Source organism: Lipophrys pholis (assembly GCF_963383615.2).
Source record: "Lipophrys pholis genome assembly, chromosome: 9".
Taxonomy (NCBI): domain Eukaryota; kingdom Metazoa; phylum Chordata; class Actinopteri; order Blenniiformes; family Blenniidae; genus Lipophrys; species Lipophrys pholis.
In genome coordinates this window covers 21,226,437-21,248,924 of record NC_137639.1, presented here as the reverse complement: position 1 = coordinate 21,248,924, position 22,488 = coordinate 21,226,437, and the positions used below count along the sequence as shown (strand labels likewise).

Genomic DNA, 22,488 nt, shown 5'->3' with positions numbered 1-22,488 from the left:
CCTGCAAGAAACCACAACATGCAATTGGTGAAGACAACAGGGTGGAGTGCCAGGCCAAGAAGATTCCCTCATCAACAAATGGTTTCATTTAATGCAAGAGGAGAGAGAATGGAGGAGAGGGAAAAAAACAGTAGGCTGTTCATTTAGTGGCTGGTTCAGACAGGTGAGGAGAGGAGGGAGGTGGTGGTGGTGGTGGGGGGGAGGGGGGGGGGGGGGGGGGGGGTTGTTGAGAGAGAAAAGGGAAGTGAATCCAACAGGGGCTGCAGTGACGGTTTGAACAGAGGGCAACAGTTGTAGAAGAGCCTCCCAAATACCACAGCAGAGGCTTTAGTCCTACACACTGTTAGATGTGTGTGTACAGATGAACAGAAGGGGATTTCTGAAGGAGGGGGGTAGAAACATGACTCCCAAAAAGAGTCTGCAACCCGCCCCCTCCAGCTCCAGACAGACGAAGACGAGGCACAAGTGCAGCACTACAGCTGAGAGGGACTCCAGAGACTCCTGACTGTGTGAGGGGTCATCTGGAAACACACCCTCTCCACCCTGACACTCCACACCCCCCACACCCCCAGCGCCCTCTCTCGCTCCCCCTCGAACTGCCCCGACAACACTGAGCTCATCACACTTCACACACATCCAGCTGCACCATTACAAGGACACTGCAGGCAGCACTGGATTTACCCAGCAGACAGCCGGATACCTCTCAGACTTGCCACTGCCAGCCTGAATAACTGATCAGATAAAAGCTCTTTTTGATGAGTGCACAGAGATTTGCCTTCGCAAAAGTCTTAAAGCTTGAATAAATAATATATTTAACTTATAATATGATCAAAACCACAAAGTTTCAGCACAAGAAGGGGGATTATGGCTGCGTTATGAGACTGTTTTTCTGTTGTTATTTTGCAATAATATAGTCGGTCAATGTGATATATATCTCAGAGCCAACTGGATGGATTGTCATAAATGTATAATAGACATTTAAAGTCCCTGGATAATATGTTCAGCTTACTGTGGTGACCCTCCTGACTTTTTCCTCCTGTGCCTTCATAAGTTTTATGTTTGGGGTGTTAAATCAAACACCTCAACAATTTAATGTACGAGAGTGAATTTTGAAAAAAGGTATTCATTATCTGTTTAAAACTTTACTGTGTATGGCAACATTAAGTTGAATGTTTTCTTACCTTATTATAACGATACACCTGACAACACTGCTAGTTTCTGCTGTGTGATAGTTAACAAATGATGCAATATTAATTATTTAGCCATTAGCAGCCAGGTGACTAACTGTAGTCTCTATTGTGTCAAAGAATACAGAGAATTGTTCAGTAATTGGGGTTTGCAACCGATATGATTAAAGGAGGTGTTTTTGCCAAATTACCACCAAATTAATTTCATTTGAAGATGAAGCTACAACAGCTGATAAACCTGTTTATATCACAAAACTGTAGCCAAAGTTGCATTTATGAAACTTCAGAATACTAAAAGTAAGAATCATAGACAGAGATACCATTTCTAGCAGTTCTGTTTCAGCTGATTTAGCTTTAGAAGCAGTTTTATCGGTTTTGGTGGGGTTAGCATTTTTAGCCAGTCAGTGCTCTCAGCATAATCTTTATCTCTATAATTGACAGTGAATTCAGTCTGTCCACGTTGAAGGAAGATTTATTCTTCCTGAAGACATTTATTTATTTGGAAATTAGGAAGCAGCCAAGGGACATGTGATGCATATTTCGGTTTACAAACGACTTTGGCCAGAGTCACCTGAAAGATAGAAGAGCGATGGATGAACTTGTCTCCTCATACTTAAGAAATAGCAATAAAAAGATTTATTTACACATGATTTGGTGAGCACCACAGGGAGGCAACACAGGGGGGCTGGAAAGCAGCATGTGGTTTTAGAGATACAGGTTACAGATCACTGGTTCAGGAAATAAATACACTAAAAAGGACCTGTTATTCTAAGTTTCAGGATTTTGTCACATAAGGTTTTTGTTAATCACAGATTAGCAGGTGAGTCTAAGCAGATATCAGGTTTGGCTAACCGAGTGTGTAAACCTATCCACGGCTTTGAACATGTCAGTAAAATCAATGGCCAATGTTTATTTTTCCAGGTTTAACACAAAGAGCCAACCTGTTTTGGTCCCCGGATTATGTTTGCGGAACAACGGCAAGGATCATCTAAAGGACAAAAGAGTCAGAGGACTGAGTGGAAAGTGAGAGGAGCTGATATGATCACATTCCTCTCCACACACCTGAAGGCAGGGTTCAGAAGCCTGTGACGCACACTGTTAGACCCTCACCCAGGAAACTCTCCCGGGAGCTGACGTTGACCCTGTGACCCCTGACACCTCCGACACCCACAGATCCTCTCCAGAGGCCGGTCAGATACAACTTGCCCGGGGGCCTGTGACACTGATACTGACAGAGCACAGTAAACAGACATCGGGGGAAACACAGGCGCTCCTGAAGAGGTGAACATCTATAAAAACACTCTCACACACAAACATGTTTAAATGCTGACCTGATGTCATGCATGCATGTGTAAATTTGATTTTCCTGTAAAATGACCTTCGGGTCTCAACATGTCGACCATAACAAATTGTAGACATTTACTGGTATTTGAATATTTCCAGTGAAAAGCCACTGGCAGAGACGTTTCAGAGGGTAGAATGCCTGGTATGTGGTTTTACGCCGGTTCCCAACGTACTGCAAGCTTCACATTCTGCAACTGATCTGTGTTGTCTGAATCTTGCAGCCCTGCACAGCTGTCAGACCACAACAGGGGGTGGACAGGCTGCCTGAGATATAGTGTGTGTGTGTGTGTGTGTGTGTGTGTGTGTGTGTGTGTGTGTGTGTGTGTGTGTGTGTGTGTGTGTGTGTGTGTGTGTGTGTGTGTGTGTGTGTGTGTGTGTGTGTTGCCCCCTGAAATGCCGTTGTATTGAAAGCTTCCATTTCTAATTCGGATGTTTGTGTTTTTGGACCAAAGTGATGTCAGAGGGCTGATCAATTCCCGCTGTATATTCACAATGACTGGCGATAGATCAGCAGTCAACACTTCTCAATGGGAAATGGTAATTTTCAACTGAATGCAATCGTCCGTTTCAAAAAATAAAGACTTAAACTTTGAACACACTTTTTTCTCAGTTAAAAGCCCTTTCTTCTTTTTGACAGAGCAATGTTGTTTCAGGTAACTCAATCTTTTCACCTTTTCACTTTCTCTCTCCCTCTCTCTCCCTCTCTCTCCCCCCCCCCTCTCTCTCTCTTTCTCTCTCTCTCTTTCTCTCTCTCTTTCTCTCTCTCTCTCTTTCTCTCTCTCTTTCGCTCTCCCTCTCTCTCCCTCCCTCTCTCTCTCTCTCTCTCTCTCCCTCTCTCACCCCCCCTCTCTCTTTTTCTCTCTCTCTCACTCTCTCTCTCCCCCCCCCCCCCACTCTCTCTCACTCTCTCTCTCCCTCCCTCTCTCCCTCTCTATCCCTCTCTCTCTCCCTCTCTCTCCCTCTCTCTCTCTCTCATCTCTCACTGTGTGAATTCCTCACAGGATCAGACCTGCTTTTTATGCTCCACTGGCTTTCACTCAAAGCAAGTAAAGAAGTAGCTAAAGGGGGGGAACGGGGGGGGGGGGGGGTTATAGTGACAACAATCCAAACTCAGCAAAAGGAACTGAGCAGCTTTTGGAGAAGAAGAAAAATAATGGTGCAAGAGAAAATATGAGAAAGGACCAGGGCCCAGAGAAACTGAGACACAAAAAGAATAGGGGAGAGGCGGTACGATGGGGTACAAAGGAAATAATGCTGAAAAAGGTCATAATTTCTGCCAAGGGATTTGCAGTTGCCTGGACAACGAACAAAGCAGAGCCAGTTTGACGATGTGCTCAACAGAGAGAGCTCAAACGAGAAGGGAGAGGCTCTGGGGAGTGAAATAACAAGAGCTGAGAATTACTGCACTCATCAGCAGGATCATTTTCATGAATCAGTTAATGCTGCGCCGGTGATGCCATGGATAATAACTCTCAGATATTCACAGCAATTTCTGCAGTATCCCTGTAATTTCAGATTAACTGCACCACCCCCTTTTTTGTTTGCTTCGCGTCACTGAAAAACAAAGTTTAGCAAGAAAAGTTTGTGTGTGTGTGTGTGTGTGTGTGTGTGTGTCTGTGTGTGTGTGTGCCTGTGTGAAACTCCAGAGAAGCACAAAAATGAATAAGTTATGATAATACTGTGGCTAAACTAAAAGAAAACTTGGCTTGTAAGGTCATGCTGCATGCTAAGAGATAAGAAGAAAAGTGTAAACATTAGACACAGAGAAAGTGGAGTGTTTTGGTTTGGTTCAGCTCTGAATTGAGAAGCGATGAGAGAATGTTAATCGTATGCAGAGTGAATGAGGCCGGGCCAGATGAAAGTCCAGCTAAAGCCTTTATAAACACATAGAGAGCTGGAGAGAGATGGAGAGAGATGGAGAGAGGGGTGAGGGAAGGTAACGAGGTGAGAGGGGGGGGGGGGGGGGGGTGGGCTGCAGGAAAGGTGGCATTAATGGAGGAGAAAAAACACACGAAAAGAGCAAAAATTCATTTAGTCGACGGAGAATGGGGGCTGTGTAGTGGTGAATACTCTCGCCAGAGCAAGAAAATCCCGGGTTTAAGGCTGTGCTGGGCGGGCCTTCCTGTGTAGACAGAGTTTGCATGTTCTCCTTGTTCATGCAAAAACATGCAGTTGGGGTTAAGCAGAGACTTAATTTCCTGTCGGTGTGAATGTGAGTGTGTGGCTGTCTCTCTGTGTTCGCCCTGGGATGGACTGGTGACCTGTCCAGGGTGTTTCCATCTGCGTCCACAGTCGGATGGCTCAGCATCAGCCCCTCGTTACCTTAAGATGGATAAAGCCGTATAAAAGATGAATTGGTTGGATGGACTGAGAACATCATTGAAATACTAGATATAGTCAGGGTGGATTTGAGTTCTTACCATTTTTTTTAATAGCATGTCATTTCCAGAAGTTGATGCCATGAATACAAATGTGCACATCACTTCAGGCTAATTAAATAGTGTTCTTGGCACATTCACATTCTGCAGGCTAGTAGCAGTTTTATATTTACGTTTGTTCTCGAAAACCAAACGGAAAAATGTACAATGAAATAGTTCCATTCCGGAAAATACGATTGAATGTCTGCTGTTCATACAATGCCAGTAGTATAACAAATGTTAAAGGTCGCTAATAAAAACAGCTGATAATCTACGTAGTGTTTGAAAAGAGTATTTTCATCAAAGCATTTTTTGCTTTTACTTGTAATTGAGTACAATTTAGACAACGGGATAGGCGTTGGAAAAATCATTAGGGCTACTTTCAACTCTAATTTATGAAAGAGTGCGATGAGACACAGCAGCATCAACACAAAAGGCATGTTTTTTTTATATATTGAATGTTTTGTTGAAAACTGACGACAGCTGTTAAACAAACATAGTTGAGTAAAAAACAAAGCACTTCTTCAGAAACTCTGAGTTTTGCACTGTGTTTGTGTACTGCTTTTGGATCAAAACATTTCATTTACTCTCAAAGAAACCTCCCTTTAAGACCCGACTGAGCCAAAAAGTACAAGTTTAAACATTAACACAGGCGTTACAAGAGCAGAGAGTGTATCAGTGTTTTCTCTGTTTCTTCCCTGTTTATCCAAGGTGGAGCTCAGAGTGCGTTAAATGACCTTTATTGTCCCTGGCTGCTGATTGAGCGCCTCCTAAAGTTTCCCTCCCCTCAGCCAGACGGGCAAGTAGCAGCAAGCAACCTTGACTTCTCCACTGCCTGTTTTCAGTCTGACTCCTTCAATTTTTTTTGTAATGCTATTCTGCATAAACATACACATATGTGAATCAGTTTAAATATGAATTCTCTCTCTCTCTCTCTCTCTCTCTCTCTCTCTCTCTCTCTCTCTCTCTCTCTCTCTCTCTCTCTCCCCTGCTTTCCTCTATGTCCCCTATCAACAACTGTCCTGGTGACAGCAGTGTTTTACTGCAAACCCTTCAATCTGAGTCATTATAGCCCGGGGCCAGTAATGGTATACAGTTACACCACCAATACTCTGTAATAAAGTTTCCTTCAGAGGTAAATACCAAGGCAGAGCGCTGTGGGCCTACATTAAACGGCCCTGGCCAGATGCTTGGAGGTAGAGCAGTTTATTGAACTGGACTTTATATTGTCAAACATTCTGTTCCGAAACAGAAAAGCAACATTTTTAACAAGGTGAAACCATGTTGCCTGGTGCTGTATCACATGTCATATCCTCCATTGTCTGGAGCTGAGAGACTCTCCCACTGCACTCAAAGTTCTCACATTGGATTTTTATTTTTTATTTTTTTAATATATATATATATATATATATTTTACAGTTTACATGTCCCGCCCGAGGCGGCGTCTGATTGGACGAACGGCCTGCTGGAATATTTAATCAGACACCTTACTGGCGGCTGTGATTGGACGCAGCCGGTGCAGTTATGTAAATGAGCACCTGGTGGCGCCTGCTGGCCCGGCCGAGGAGCCGCGGAGCCGGACTGAGCAGGAGGCAGGAGCCGTGGGTGAAGCAGAGACACCGGGAGCCTTCACCGTCTCATTCCCCCTCCTGGTCAAGTTTAATACTCTTCCTCCAAAAAGACGGTGCGTTTTCTACCGGTGCGCAGTGTTCCTCTGTTTTTTTTCTGAGGTTCATTTTTATTTTTACATTTTTTTGAGCTCGAACCCCTGAACGCAGCAACTCCTCCAGAGCTCAGTTTTTGGATTATTCGACTTGACGCGTGTTTGTTGAGGACACAGCTCGGCAAATACAGAGTTAATCGCAAAGTTTTCGGACTGCTGTCAGAGCTCACTTCTCCCCTGTTCTTTTTAGGTAAGTGTAAGTGACCAACTTGTGTTTGCCCTCCGCTGCGGCGTTGCCTTTCCGAGCGCGTTACACCATAATAAGCGGCTATAATAATAATATTGCAGCGGATATTTCCAGCTGTCTGCGTGTGTGTGTGTGTGTGTGTGTGTGTGTGTGTGTGTGTGTGTGTGTGTGTGTGTGTGTGTGTGTGTGTGTGTGTGGCTTGGCGTCTCCGTGTCTCGGTGTGAACTCCGGGCGCTGATCTGGACGCCGGCCACGGACTCTTGGGGAGCGCATGTGGATTTTATAACGTTTTGTGCGGCAGATACATCGTGGTATTTATTGACTGCGTGGCTGAAATGTTCTGACAGTGTACATCATGGGCTGCACTTACATTCGCAAACTGCGCTGCTCCGCATCGCGCTAAATGTGGGTCCCTGGCTGCGGAGAAGACATTATCCAGGGTCGTGATTTGTCACACGTTCCAGTGCAATTTGGACTTTACTTTCCTCCAGCTTCTCCAATGATTAAACCCTCTCCCTGTTTAAAAAGTTACACGCGTTTGGTTGAGTGGTCACTGGTCAGTCTTCTTTTCACCGTCTCTTAATCTCATTGTTTGCTTAACTTCCTCCACAGAGCATCCATCCATCTTTTAAACCGCTTTTCCAACTTTAAGCCTCCAGAGGCGCAGGAGCTGATCAGTTCATCACATTGATAAAACACGTGCATATATAGAGATAAAATCGCACACATTCTCACCAACTGACAACTTAAAGTCACAGAGTATAGGCTCACACGCATCTCCACACTGTTAAATCGAAAGAACGTGCACAGGGAGAACATGCCAACTCTGTCTGAGCTTCACCAAACATCACATGTTAAATATGCCTTCTCTGTGGGCCGAGCCATAACTCTCCACCAGTCCTGATGAATGGCTCAGTACATTCACCATCTAGCCTCCACACATCCAGCTGGTGGTCGTCAAAACCTGTGACCCCCGGCGCCATCGCAGGTGACCTCCAGCAGGACTGTCAGCTCTGGTTTCACTCACCTCTGGCCCTGAATGAGGTGGCTCTCCACCAGGGAGCTAATCAGTCACCTGGAATGAGCACCGGGCAGTGGTCCACCGGGGAGGAGGAGCTGTGTTGATACAGAAAACATTTCAAACCCTGGGGATAATCTACAAGGGGGTTTATACTTAAAACAGGATGTCGATTTATGTCTGTATATGGTAAGTTAACTTCAATCGTATAGTGCATTTTCACCACATTTTGACTGTTTGTGTATGCTTCACACTGTTAAGTCATAGTCAAACAGCCACACACACAGTCACGCACACACTCATTCCACTGATGATGGCTGCCATGCATACTTTGGGTTCAGTATCTTAGCCAAGGACACCTCAACACATTACAGGAGGAGCACAGATCGACCCACTGATAACGAGAGGCTCTCCCATGTCAGCCACAGCCACAGCCACATTATGGGTAAAATAAAAGGAATTCAAGGGTAAATCATTCATGGGGTGCCACAAATTATGTTAATCTTTTCTGAGAACAGGATGCAGGTGCAGTTCTCGAAGGCTATGTTCAGAAATGGCTTGTTTTAGATTTCCCTTTTCCTTACTTTGGTATTGGAAGAGACTGAAGGAGTGGAGTGAAAACGGGGGGGAGTTTCATGTGTTTCTGTTACCAAGCTTGTTCCTGTGTGTTTGTGCGTGCCTTTGTGCTGCTCCCAGGGAGGCGGAGGCGTCCTGATGGAGGAGTTAACAATGGTCTTCAGTGGGTGTGCAGTGCAGCGGGCAGTCACCTTTCCCACCACGTACAAAAAAAAAAATGGGTACGCGCAAGTTTCTTGGCCAGGAGACTGAGCAGGCAATTCGGAGTGGAGTATTGTTAAACTGTTTGGAGAAGGAGGTGGGGGTGCTTGTGCAATTCGCCAACAGAAAGAGGCAATAAAATGCCTTTTCCTCTCTCCCTGTCCCTCCCTCACTGCCTCTATTGCAAAGGCAGGGGCATAAAGTGAGGAGGAGCCCTCGTTATTGATGCATAGTCCCTCACGGCATGCTCATGTCTGCTGGATCCCTGTCTAATGGGCAGCTAATTTTCCCACAACGTCCCATGAGAGCCATTGGACCCACATATCTGCTTTTTATCAGCTGTGCAGTCCAGCAGACGAGCTGGAATATCTTAGACCACTGCATCGACCTGTTATGTGAGTATTAGTGTGCTCACAGTCACTCAGCACTTTGAGAAAAGTTTATATTCATTGATTTGTTTTTTATCATAGCGGTAAATGACCTTAATTGCATAACATGATTCCAGCAGGATTTATGCACGGAGCAAAGTAACCCGTCACACAGTGTCTTGTGAATATTTATCTGTTGTTCTGCCACAAACGTATTCTAAAGAAGTTGGCTGTTATTTTTATGTAAAAGATGAGAAAACCTTTTTTTTTTCCTTGTTTGATTGAAAACATATTGATGCATGCCAAAGGGAAAGCTTTTACAGAAACAAAGCAGAGTTTGGAGTCTATGCTGAGACCTGGTTGATCATTGACCTCAGTCCGTTCTCCTCTGTGTGGCACATTGTTTTAGTCGTGACCATATGTTTGTGTCTATTTGTTTCAGCTTGTTGACTTTTCTGAAGAGAATTCCTGCAGGTGGACAACAGCAAACTGAGAGGAGGCCGATCGACCACAGTGACTAAACTGCAGCTTTTGCACAGTTGCCTGATCTTTATAGCGCTGTGGCTAATGCGGCTAGTTAACCACATAAAGAGCACAATGATGATAATGGTGCTTCAATCCAGAACCGTCTCTTTATGGGATTTCCTTCACAGAAATGATGTATCAGGTCTGTTTGCTGGTAATTGGCTCCCGACAGACCGGGTGGGAAGTCCAGTGAAAGAATTCATTTCGGGGCACAGACACAAAACGGTCGCTTGCCTCCTTTCTCCTCTGTCTCCTTTTAATGGGAAATGAAACCAATTGAAGGCAGGACTCCACTGTTCCCCCTGTTTTCCTAAACCAATTTCCCGTCAAGTCTAGACAGCTGGACTTTTCAATTGCATTTGCCGTTCGTGTGGTCACATGCGGGGCGAGCTCGACAAGACTGTCAGGCAAACAAATTAATCGTGTAATGGGTGGTGACACTTCAAAGCGGGATGTAGGGTGTTCTTGCACTTCAGTTGTCAGCGAGTTTTCGAGTCTTTTTGATGTCCTCTTCATAAATCTGCATCTTTAAAGGCCAGCCTTTTTTTTTTTCAGATCAGCTTTCTCTTCCTTCATTCATCATCTCACTCCCTGTCCCTCCATCCATCCTTGACATCCAGCATACTTTTGATGCTCTAATTGATCATTCAGGCAATCTGTCTCTGCCTCTACATCCAACAAGGCGAACAGATTCTTCATCTTCTATCTTTCCATTCCCTTTGAAGCAGCACTAGATGTTTCATCCGTCCGCCTCCACTGCTCATCCATCTTACCCTTGGCCTCACTTCTCCCATCATGCCTGTGAGTCTCCTTATTTATCTGTTTGCTCTTTCCATTAAGGGTGCCCTGGTTTGATATCTGGGGGGAAGATGCTGTCTAGATGTAAGGGAGCTTGGCTTAATCCTTAAAAAAATTTGACACTCATCAAAGCAAATCCGGTTTGTGTGTTTAATTTGTATGCCTTTGAACATGTTTCAAACTAGTCGATAGATGCATTTGTTTACATGCACGTCTATGATACAGATCAAAATCAGCATGCAATAATATGCAGAGAACTAAAAGATGACAAGTACTACCTTCTTAAAGTCCAATCTGTCAACTGTAATACATAATTCATGAAATAATTCAATACTTTTATTAAAATATTCACAGATTAATGGCTCGGTGGCACTCCTGCCATCAAAATACAACTCGCCACAGTTACTCTGTCAGAATCCCCACGGGAGGAATTTAAAATATAGGACCAAGTTTCAGGTGTTGATGTACATCTGTAATACTTCGTCAATACGTCTTATGACGAAAATTCGCCATGACATGCATACAGATGCTTATTTCCAGCATTCAAATTTCATGGAACATCTTCCAGTTTGTTGACATCTTGGCAGCCACAGAAAATCCCGAACATTCCCGAGGCATTGTGGGCAAGTTAATGGTCTAATTAGAAGAGGACAATGCTGAATCCAATGAGCTTAAGGCAGCTGTGGATCGTGTTATGTGCTGGCATGTTTCACCGACTTCTGGTAGAAGAAGCTCTCTCTCTCCAGGATGAAGAATATGAAACTTATAAAAGATGGAACCAAACTTAAAAGCCAGCTTGTGCTCTGTTTCTCCTCCAGTTTTTTTCTTTTTTCTTTTTTCATCTCTGTTCAAACCCTCACACTGTGGTGGTGTTTTACCCTGAGCTGCTAGCGCACACCGGGCCTCCTGTGGCTCAGTACACCACTAATAATTACCCATGGCTCCTGGCAAAGTCAGAGCTTTTGAACCCATGTTGCCACACGGGGGGAAAAAAAAAATGTGTCGAACATCAAAGGTTACCTTCGTTTTCAATATGTCGTCTCTGCACATGATAGATATGAGCTTCAGCGACGTCCCCATTGAGTGGGCTGGACGTGTCTGTCTTTCGCTGCGAGGAGTTTGGAGGGGAACATTAGCATCAGGAAACTGTTGTGTGATGTGTAATTTAGCTCTTTTTAGGAGGCTCTTTTCTGCTGAGAGGGAGGAGGAGGAGGAGGACTGCAACTGTGATAGAGGTATCAGCCTCTGCCTGAGGCTTTTAACGGAGAAGAGAGAAAGACAGAGGCGAGACTTTCAGCTAAGCTCAGACTTTATATTACCCAGGTCTCAACGCATTTTTGGATCTTTTTGAGTCTAGTAGTCTTTTCAGTTGCTGCAGTACCTAAACATTGAGCCGCCCTAGAATTTCTGAAAGAGTTTTCCTTCCCCTCAGCTACCATTCATTAGGAATGAGAATAAGACATCTGTTGGAGGGCTGGGTTAGGCCGCACTGTTTTTCTCACTCTGACTCAAAATGCTGAGTCTGGCTGAACTCGTTCCTGTTTGACCTGATCTCTCAGTTTTCTCTCTGCTGTTTCTTCCCACAGTACCTCTCTCCCTCCCTCTATTATTCCCCCTTTCTTTCTCTCCCTCTCATTCTCCTCCAATCGCGGCGCCGTGGATGAATAATTCTCAGCCTCCGGCTGGCAGAGTCGCTTTTGTCCCACACTCGCTCTGTCGGTCGTATTCTGTTTGTCCGATTGATGCTGGGAATTTTCCTCCGTGACATTCTTCTGTCGGTCCGTCTGTGTTTCAATCTGCGGCTGTTTTCTCTCTGCCCATTGTGAGACTAGCACTGTGCTGTCACATGCCTCTCCTGTTTCGCCCCTCTTTCACCCAGCCTCCTCTCTGCTTCACACTTGTTCTCTGACAGGTGGCGGTGAGACTGTGCAAATTGAATTCGAGGAGTTGAGCTGCGGCTGGCCATCACACTGCAGCCCCCGAAGCGGCTTGTGTGTCAAACTGGAACCACAGATCCTCATAGACCCCGCCGCGCTGCTGCCATATTAACATGTTACTGGTACCTCATACCTGCACAACTCTCATTATGGTTTTTACACCCACAGTCCAAACGGAGGTCAAACTCAGGAGCTTTCATCACGGTAGTGGTGAAGGTTTATTTTCAGGCAGTGGATAACGTGGCTTTCACTTTTCGAGGAGGTGCGAAGGACTTCTGATTCATTACCTCACGTTCACCTGAAACTGCAAAGCAGCTCTGCTCATTCCAGATGGCTTCCATCCAGAAACCAGAGCTGAAGACGGTTCACCCTCATGTACTGACACGTATGGAGATTCAAGCCCCGAGACAGAAAACAGTGTTCCAGTTACTGTCAGTCACCCGCAGTTTCCCACAGGGATTCGTTGCTCACTTTCTACTGGTGTTTTTCCTTTGCGTGCACAGCAAAAGCACTTTGCTCTTTGATTCACACGATGCAGCTACTAATCAGTCGACTCGGTGTAAGTCAGATTGGCTGCCAGAAGTGCTAACAAGGCATTCACTTTTTTATGTGCTCGTTTTTTTGTTGCGCTCTCTGTTCTTTTTTTTTTTTTTCATTTTTCAGCTTTCCAGAACATCCTCTCAAGTTTAATTTTGGCTGTTCTGTAGTTATTACTGAACATTTCATACAAGCAATCCACCACTAACAAGTTTTGTGTTATTACTCTTTGTGTGTTTGTGATCAGGCTTATTTCCCTTTGATTGCCTTTGCAGATGCCATAATATTAGAGCATGGTGATGGGCTATGATTAAAAAATTGGTCCAGACTAAATATTGTGTTTGTACGGCAGGTCTGTAGCTGGAGGGGATGTTTTGATCCTACCTGATTATAGGCTTTCTGCTTTCATTTCAGTTTACTTACTTATGTAATGACTGACAAAATGTGAACGTACAAACTTACTTTTTGTATATAATTCACAAACTTTTGATTGGCACAAAAGGCAGACATGTCAGCTGTCAAATGTGAAATAACGACAATGTTGTGAGACTCTGTGGTCTGCAGAAACTCTAACATCATTTTAGTGTAGTATTTCCTTCTTTCACAAGTGTTTTAATTTCATACATGAGCTTCACTCAAAGTATTATATATAATGTTTTTTAATTTCAGGATTTAAGGTCACTATGGGCTTGTGTGCGCAGTGTTTGTGCAAGCTACTTTTCTAGAAGGCTTACATGAAATATATTTCTTAAAATACTTCAATACATAATAATCTGTGAAAAGCTGTGTTCAGACTGTCACACAACAAAAAACATCCCTTAACCACTCAGCTAAATTAAGATGTTAAATTTTTGAAAGTATGTAAAATAAGGTCTGTAAATGCATTGATAAAGCCGCCGTCAGACGATGGCGATATGTCTGCTAAGAACACTGAAACTGAAAAGGAAATTGCAGAATTTCGATGATTATCACCCACTAGCTAATAGAACAGGTTGACATTAACATATATAGTGATATGTAAAAAACAAGTTTTATTGTCACCTACTGATGGAGCCAAATGTCACATGGAGGCAGATTTGCTTCAGTGTCATTCAGCAGTAACAGCAGGTAATTAGTGAATGCCTCTGAACAAAGTTGGTAAAATGACATTGCATAAAATATGTCTTCTGAATGCCAGTGAAGCCGGAACCAGTAACAGTAATCTCTTAAACACAATCTACAAATTCTATAATGTTGAATGGAGAGAGCTTTTCTGCAAAATCTGGCATCAAGAGAAGATCCCAATAGAGTGAAGGCAGACAGCAGGTTTTCGCTGGAGCAAGCAGTATGATGGAAAAACCCATTGACACTAATCCATCAGTGTTTAAAGCCCCCGTTAATTATGATTATGATGTTTTTATCATGCCTCTATGGGTTTGTTCAGTCACTTCTTGATCAGTCTCATATCCTCCCTCTGTCTTCATGTGAAGCACTTTCAGAGTTGAGATGATTCATCCTTCACTTTCAGGCCGTCACTGACCAATAAAGACACATGCTTTTTATAACATGTCTTACACTTTCCCACAAAAAAACTATATATTGTAGATATTTTTTCTACGTTTGCAAAACATGTGTTGGGCAGTTTTCTGTTGGACATGCCTATAAAGAGTCTTGCTTGACAAGAAAACCACTACAAACATATACAGTGCGACTATTGCAACTGTAGGAACAGAAGGCTGACCACATCTTAATTAACTGAGTTTTTCCAATGTTTTTTTCTTCTTCAAGGCTTTGTAGTCCTGGATTTATGGTTACAGGGTATATTTCACACATGTTGTATATATTTGTCTTTGGTTAAAGAACGTATAGGCTCTGTCTGCAATGAACACTGACCTAAACATAAAGAAGTAAAATGCTTTGCTGATTTCCGCTTCTTCTCAACTCCCACACTAAATGGGTTTCTGGCTGTGAACATGGTGTTGTGCTTTGCTGCCTGCTCAGACTTGCAGGATAGCAAGGTTTTTGTTGATGAAGGAATTCTTATTAGCGAGAGCAAATGGTTCTAATCACCATTTGTCTCTGTCGGCCATGCAATGCTGCAACAAGTACAGGGTCAGGAATAAATTGGGTCTATGTCCAAGTAAAAAATAAGCAAGAGGAAGATAATCGATGGAAATTTCACTCTTTAGCGCCATCTTTGAAGCCGCATATAAATAACCCTTACTTTATTATGTTTGTTTTATTATGTTTATTCTGGTTTTTCAACTGTCTTTCTGCTTCTACTCTGTCTTAAACTGGTGAGCTTGTAAATTAGATTTGTTAGGAGCTCTGCTGTTCCACATCACAGTTTTATGATTCCACCCTGCAGTGCCTCTGCCTTCAAGATTGTGGGTTTCGAATTGGGTTTCAAGGTAAAAGCTGAGCTGTCCTCATGACTGAGTCAGTGTTGAGCACAACTAAACTATTCCTGGAACATGTTTTTCTTTAACAACCTCCATCTTTATAGTGATTCACCATCCCGTTCAGTCATCCTTCAGCCACATTGCTTTACTTTCACCTTCTCTTGTTGCTGCTGTTTAATTTGTTTTTCTGACTCGGCTGCTGGAACTGTCTTTTCCTCACTCTCCAGTGATTCATGTATTGTTTCCTCCTGCTTCCTCTCGAAGACTCAGCAACATCAGATTCCACAGTGATGAGTGGCACTTCCGTGTATAGATGAATATGTGACTCATAGAGCTTCCGCTTGATGACCAATGTGTGACCAGCACCTTGATTAACAGCACCAGTCACCCTGGACTTGATATTTCTTCATTTGTTGATTCTTTTAAAGATTGATATTCATGTCAGCCAACATATTTCTAAGTTGAAGACCAAATTACTTTCCTTCCTCTGTAAGAAAGCCCTCAATGCCTCTTCATTGCCATGCAGGTAATATCCAGTTATATTTATCTGTGAAGGCACATGAAAACAACTCGGCTCGTCAAACTTTAAGCACTGAACCAACTGGCGAATAGACTATATAGCACCTTCTCAAAGTGTTTGAGAGAATGTGAGTGAAGTGATTATGTCAGACTTCATTCGGAGCTTCAGTGTCTTGCTCTAAGACACTGATACACAGCGGAGATGGATTCAAATGTCAACGTTGGTATTGTGAGAGGACTTTGCTCTTTAAAAGCCCTGGATGTCCTGTTCGCTTTCACGTTCTAGAAAAATGAAGTAATTGTTTTTGGCCTTTGACGCCTCAGAAACTAACTTTCAAACCAAATATTACGTTGAGTAGCTTTTCTTCGTCATGCCTTACAACTTCTTTTTAAAAAAATTTTTTTTGCTTCTTTGCTCTCATTTTTGCCCAGAATGTTTGCCCAGAATGTGTCTTTTGAAAGATATATTAAGAAAGTTTCAAGGGCTGCCTTATTTTATCTGCACAATATTGTGAAAGTATTAACAAGATTATAGTACAGCTGAAAAACCGGTCTATGTATTTGTTATCGCAAGGCTTGAGAATTGGGATTTCTTATTGCTATAGTGTCCCTTAACAGTTGATTTTTCTCTCGTTGATCCAAAATTTATCAGCTGGAGTGCTCACAGTGCTCACAGGAGCTCGTGGGACAGATCGTATTGGTCTCCTTTCATTGGTCCCAGATAAAATCACGAGGAGAATTCTAAATCTGACTTACAAAGCTGTTCGGCCCTGGGCTCCATCATATATTTAAGACCCTATATTACCATTTTGTGCTGCCTTGAATATCCAAGAGAGAAATGGGTGGCAGAGCCTTTTACTGTCAGATTTCTCTCCTGTGGAAGAAACTTCCAGTTCAGGATCAGTAGGCAGATATGCTCTCTATTATTGAGAATTGGTTTGAAACTTTACTTTCTGATAAAGCTTGGGCTGGCTCAGATGATCCTGATCCATCACTTGCAATACAACCTTACATAATGCCCTGGACGCCTCTCCTTTTGTGCTTTTTCTTTCATTCTTCATGCATTCATATTTCACTATCACACACCATTAACCCAGGTCCTCTCTCACTCCCGTGGTCTGTTTTCCCACATCAATCCTTTCTCTCTGTGTACCTTTCTGCAGACTTCTACCTCTCTGCAGCTGCGTACTCCTAATCTGCTGTTAGTGACCTCACACACCTGCCACATTTTATTGTTTGTTTCTGTGCACAGTCTTTTTTCTTTCTCTGCTCTCTGCTCACCCCAATTAGTCAAGACAGACGGACACGCACCTCTGGGTTTGATACTCTCCGGGTTCTTTCTTTCTAAAAGGGCTGTTTTCTTCATACTGTTTCTTTCACTACTCACAGAAAAGTTAGGGATATCTGGCTTTCGGGTGAAATTTCTGGATGAACCTAAAATGCACTGTAACCTGTACAGGTGAACTTAATGTGACCTTTTCTTAACTTTTGAACGCACATATCCAATTGTTCAATGTTTCAGTTTGTTTCTGCACAACTTGCTCTGACAAGGAGCTTAATGGCAAAATTCACAGCAGGTGTTTGATCCATGAATGGTCCAGTAAAGTTCCAGGTTCAATTAGAATTGGTATTTAAACAGTCCTGCTCGTCATGCTGTTCACATTTTGACACCATGAGACTAAGACCACGCCTAACGATCAACAGTACCTTGCCACTGGGAGGCTTCTAACAGGAGTTTCTCACAGGGAAGTGGCCACAGAGCTTAGAGTTGAACAGAGATACAGAGAGACTGGAAGAATCACAGAAAGACATTGTACTCAATGTCTGTTTGTCACATCCCACCCTGATGACCGCTTCATTGCGAACAGAGCCCTTTGGAAGCAGATGATTAATGCCTCTCAACTCCAGGCAAATTTAAAGGAGGTGGAAGGCTCCAAGTGTCACGTCAGACCATTTGAAACGGTTTCCATCAGTATGACGGCCACCAACAATGTTAGAGACCTCAAGGACAGTGCTATAATCAGCTACTGTTGTAACTAGACAAGCCTTTAGTGGTGGTTTTACAGTGTGTGCAGGTCTGTCTAGTCAATACAGAACTGCGCTACACTTTGTGAATGGTACAGTAATAAGCGCATACTGTACAAATATTATTAATCCAATGACTGTACCCCTGCATGACAAGCACAGGCCTAATTTCATCTTCATGGAGGACAATGCTCATTGAGGTTGGATCATTAGAGAACGGCTGCTGGAGACTGTGGTAAATCAAATGGCGTGACCTGCACTTTCGCCAGATCTGAATCTCATAGAAAACCTCTGGAATCAGCAGAGTCATTGAGGACACTCTCATAACTCTCTACCCAGAAACTTTATGACCTGATTGCTGCCCTTCAAGAAGACTGGGATGCCACAAAGCCTCAGTAGAGAATAAGTCGACTTGTGAACAACATGAGACGGTGTCAAGCTGTAATTGATGCTCTAGGTGACATGACAAGTTATTGAGACCCTGCCATTCTATGTTGTGGTAAAGCCACCACTGTTGTTGGCTTTTGTTTCAATAAATTCATTACGATGAGGAAATCACCTGTGCATGCTTCTAAAATGCCATATTTCCATGATATAATATCAGTGGAGCGAGTTTTTTACGTTTTCCATAAAGTGTCAGTAGGAGTTGGTAAATTGCTTTCCTCCCCCTTTTTTTTTGACACCTCAGTTTCACATTTCCATCTCGCCAAGCTCTCGGAGGATCAGTGGTCATCATAGGTGTCTCTTTTTTGCCTTTTAGTGAGAAATCACCAGCTTTCCCTGAAGGCGAATGGTCGCACTGTATCGTTGCTTACTCTGAACTTGGCAGGGTAGTGTCACACCACAGTGTGTGTGTGTGTGTGTGTTAGGGGATTACTAAGTGCTAGGTCTACAATGGCACCGGTGGTCTAGATTTCCACCAAGATGACAGATATGGTATGGATGTAGATAGATATGGATATCGGTAAATTGCTTTCTATTTTTTCTGTATCTTGTGGTAAGGACCTAACAGTGTTTAGTGCCTTGAGATGACTAATGTGATTTGAAACTATGTAAGAAGGAAATGACTGTTGGGGCTGTGTCCTCAGTGGAGGAAAGGCTGAGCAACATTTTTGATATTTAATCTGTGTAATCTATAGGTAATGACTTCCTTCATAAAAACACGAACCTCTTCTACAGGTTCTGATAGGAAAACATCCCAGGCTCGCTCTCTGAGTAGGTCCGTATATCAACAAGGAAGCTGTGGCCCCACGGGACCCAGTACCTTCCTCTGAGTGTCCCTGTGCCGAAAGAAACAACCTTGTTTTCAAGAAAGCCATTGAAGGACTGTGTTTCAGCCGCTGGAAAAGTCTCACCCTTCAAAGAGTTGTAAAGATTGGAGATTCATTTGTGTTCCCTCATCTGCAGAACTCAGCGGTGGATAGTCGTGCGTATAACCGGCTTCCTCAAACACTGACGGAAATCCAAAACAAAGAGCTGGATACTCTTGTCTCCCCAGTGGCCATTAGTCATGTCTAACTGGCAGCGTGTTCACTGTTACTCTATCTGGCCGCGACTGGAGACTTCACACGTTGTGATCTCAGTATGGAAGACGAAAGATTTGGAAGAAACAGAGCATGAGGTTTATGTTTGAAATTGCATACATTATTACGTTATTGCTGGACTTTTTTTTTTTTTTTTTTTTTTTTTTTAAATGAGTAACACATGATGAAACAGATGAGATCAGGAGCAGATTTTTAGCCATTGCATATTTTCTCATACAGCGTTTCACGTTTTTGGGTGTGAATAACAAATAGAAAACCTGCCCTCATAATCTAGTCACACATCAGGTAAATCACTTAATTATTGGTGATGCCAAAAGTTCACCTTAACATTTCACATTAACAGTTTGAGTGAAACATTTAAAGAACTTCTGATATTTTAAAGTTTTTGATACTGACTTGTTAACTTTGATACTTGAATTCCTTTTCAGCTTAAATAGAACTGTTGGCTTTTTCAATTAGCACATTAACATGGGCACAAATGAAAATTTCCCATGATAACATACCAAACTAATGTAAGAAAAATGGAAATCATTATTATATGTGCTAAATAAAAGCTTTTTTGCATTGTTATTGTGAGCAGCTTAACTTTTGGTTCAAAGTATGTTTATCAACTTTAAAACTGCTGTGAGTCAGGTTTGGATCAATTCACAGTTGTTTTCAATTGAAATGATGGCGCACCATGATTCAGTGCATAAAACTTTAGAGTTTGGCCAGCAAGTAAACCCAAGTAGTTTTCATACATGTCCTGTATTCCACAAGTCAGATCAATGAGGTGGATTGAGTAAGAATAAGTAGATTAAATAGTTTGTTAAATTTCATATTCTGGTTCTAAAATACATTTTTGGGAGATGAAGGGTTTTATAATTGCACTTTATTGCAATGCAGCATAAAAAGGTTGCGACTGAAACAAAACAAACAACTTAAACTGATCAAATGTACAAATGTTACCGTTACATTCACGCAACCAAAATCTAAATGCATCGAGTTGAAGCACGTGTTTCGAGAGAGAGAGAGAGAGAGAGAGAGATCCTTCCTATTTGTTAGGCCCAGTAAAACTTGATAAATACAGTATTTTCAGCTTCTTGGTTGAACTGAGTTGGGAAAATGTGATGAGGTAAGTAAAACATAAAAATATAAATGTACATTATATCATATGTATTTCTCTTTCAGAAGAACTTGTAAAATGCTCACATTTGTGATTTCATGGATGCTTTACAGTGAATGTGTTTGGTGCTTTGTTTTGGCACTCAATCTGTATCGATCAAGTGGTGCTAGAATTGGTAGGATGAGTTCTACAAATATGCGAAGGTTGCTTTTCTGCAAGGCCTGAAAGCGTAATCAAAAACTGGATTGTGTCTTCACAGTAAGCTTTTAAAACTTTTAGGTGTCAGCTTAGAAAATCTAATGGTTTTCTACAGTCCGAGAAACGATACCGAACAGAGTTATAGTAGGCGGTAGAACAGGGTCAACGCTGATATAAAACACAGACTGTTAAAACGGGCAAAACTACCTGAAAGATCCTCCAAGTCAGTACTGACATCTGAAGTAGTTTCATTGAACAACTGGAGAGCAGGACCAATATGAAGGTCCGGCATGAGGGGCTCTCTAGAAAAGACGCTAACCAGAGCCAAGGCGGTCGTCTTGCCAGCTTTTCACCGGGGTGATCTAATTATAGAGCCTGGCAATGTATCTGTAATGATGCAATGGGCGCTCAACTAAAGGAGTGTGTGTGGGTGTGTGCGAGAGTCTAGAGTCGCTCTTCTCAGTTGTGTTTAGTTGTGTGGGACCGAAACAGCAGCTGCTCATAACTATTCATTAGTCCCTCTCGTGGATTAGCCAAGACAAAACGTGAGAGTGTAGATCGGGCTGCACACTGTGCTGCCTCCTCCAGAACACAGCGGGCCCTTCTCCTCCTCTCTGAGCATTGACCACAGCTGTTCAACGCCACTTGACTTTTCCAACAACAATGTTCTCCGGTGGTTGTGGACACTTTTGTTCCTGCTGGCTGAAACATTGCTCTGATTGGGTTTTCAAGTCATATGAGGAGTGCTGGACTCGTCTCTTCACATGTGTTCTCCCTTGTTGACCAAAAACACTGATGAGACATCGCCGAACGTTAATGTTTGTTGATGTGGTTGTGGTTGTTATGGTGATTGTTTCGGATTTGTAGCTTCAGCCATCAAATTCTCAGCTCTGATTTTCCACACAGGGCTTAGTCCAGTAAGTCCCATATTTCACTATTTTGTCATCTGGCATGTGTGCAGGCATACTTACTCATTTGGACAACTCAGACTCGGATGCTTTTTTTTTTTTCCAATAAAGGAAAAAAAAAATGTCAGCCTCTCTTTCTCTCTCTGTTTCTCTCCACACTTGGAACACATGCACCCTGTATCGGTTGCGCGGTGTGTCCCGTTCAGGACAGCTGCACTGGCTGGCTATCCTTGAGCCCTTCTCTTTGCCCACATACGCGCCCCTCGCACCCATGCAAACACACACCGCAAGGCCATAAGTCACCCTCTCCACACCGCCTCCCTCCTAAGAAATACTCACACACATGTACCCATGTCATCGCTCCCCTTGTCCTGCCGTCTCCGCCCTGTTGTGCCCCGAGCCAACGCCGTCATTCGCTCAGTTTCTATGCATTCCCTCGTCCTGCCTCTCTCGGTTTACCCCCCCCCCCCCCCTCCCCTTTTCCCCTTCTCCTTCCTGATCTTCTGTCACTACAGCTGTGTGTCAGCTGTCGGCCGGTCCCAGTCTGGTCAGAGATGAAGCTGAAACACAGAGGGTCTACAGGGAGGAAAGCATGGCCTCTCTGTCTTCAACAGCTGTCACTCCCACTTCAAACGTCCACTTATCATGGAGTTTTCTTCCTCCCTCCTGTTTCACCACTGGAAGTCTTCCTCACACACACTCATTAGTTACATATGCAGTGATAGAACTTTAAAAATGCTCCTTTTTTGTTTAATAACAAAAGAATAGTGTCCTAAAGTTTCAGTTGTATCTGAAAGAAATGCTTCTATTCCACGAGCAATACAAACCAGAAAATATCTGATTGGTTACAGTTTTTACTCCACATCATAGTATATTAATGCCAATCATATAGCCAATGTCTTAAGGCATTATCTAGTCAAATACAAATCCTGAAATTAATGATATGGCCCCCAAAGTCTTGATCTCAATCTCATAGAGTCCGTTTTGGTT

General features: G+C 43.1%; 1 protein-coding gene across 2 annotated transcripts in view; it reads left to right on the top strand.

Moving 5' to 3' along the window:
- Positions 1 to 6,520: 6,520 nt before the first annotated feature.
- Positions 6,521 to 22,488, top strand: part of ddr1 (discoidin domain receptor tyrosine kinase 1) — a 54,149-nt gene continuing 38,181 nt past the window's right edge. For both annotated transcript variants that reach the window (XM_080471056.1, XM_080471057.1), the window contains exon 1: positions 6,521 to 6,861. The gene's annotated coding sequence lies outside the window, so the exon portion shown is untranslated. The remainder of the gene's footprint in view (positions 6,862 to 22,488) is intronic.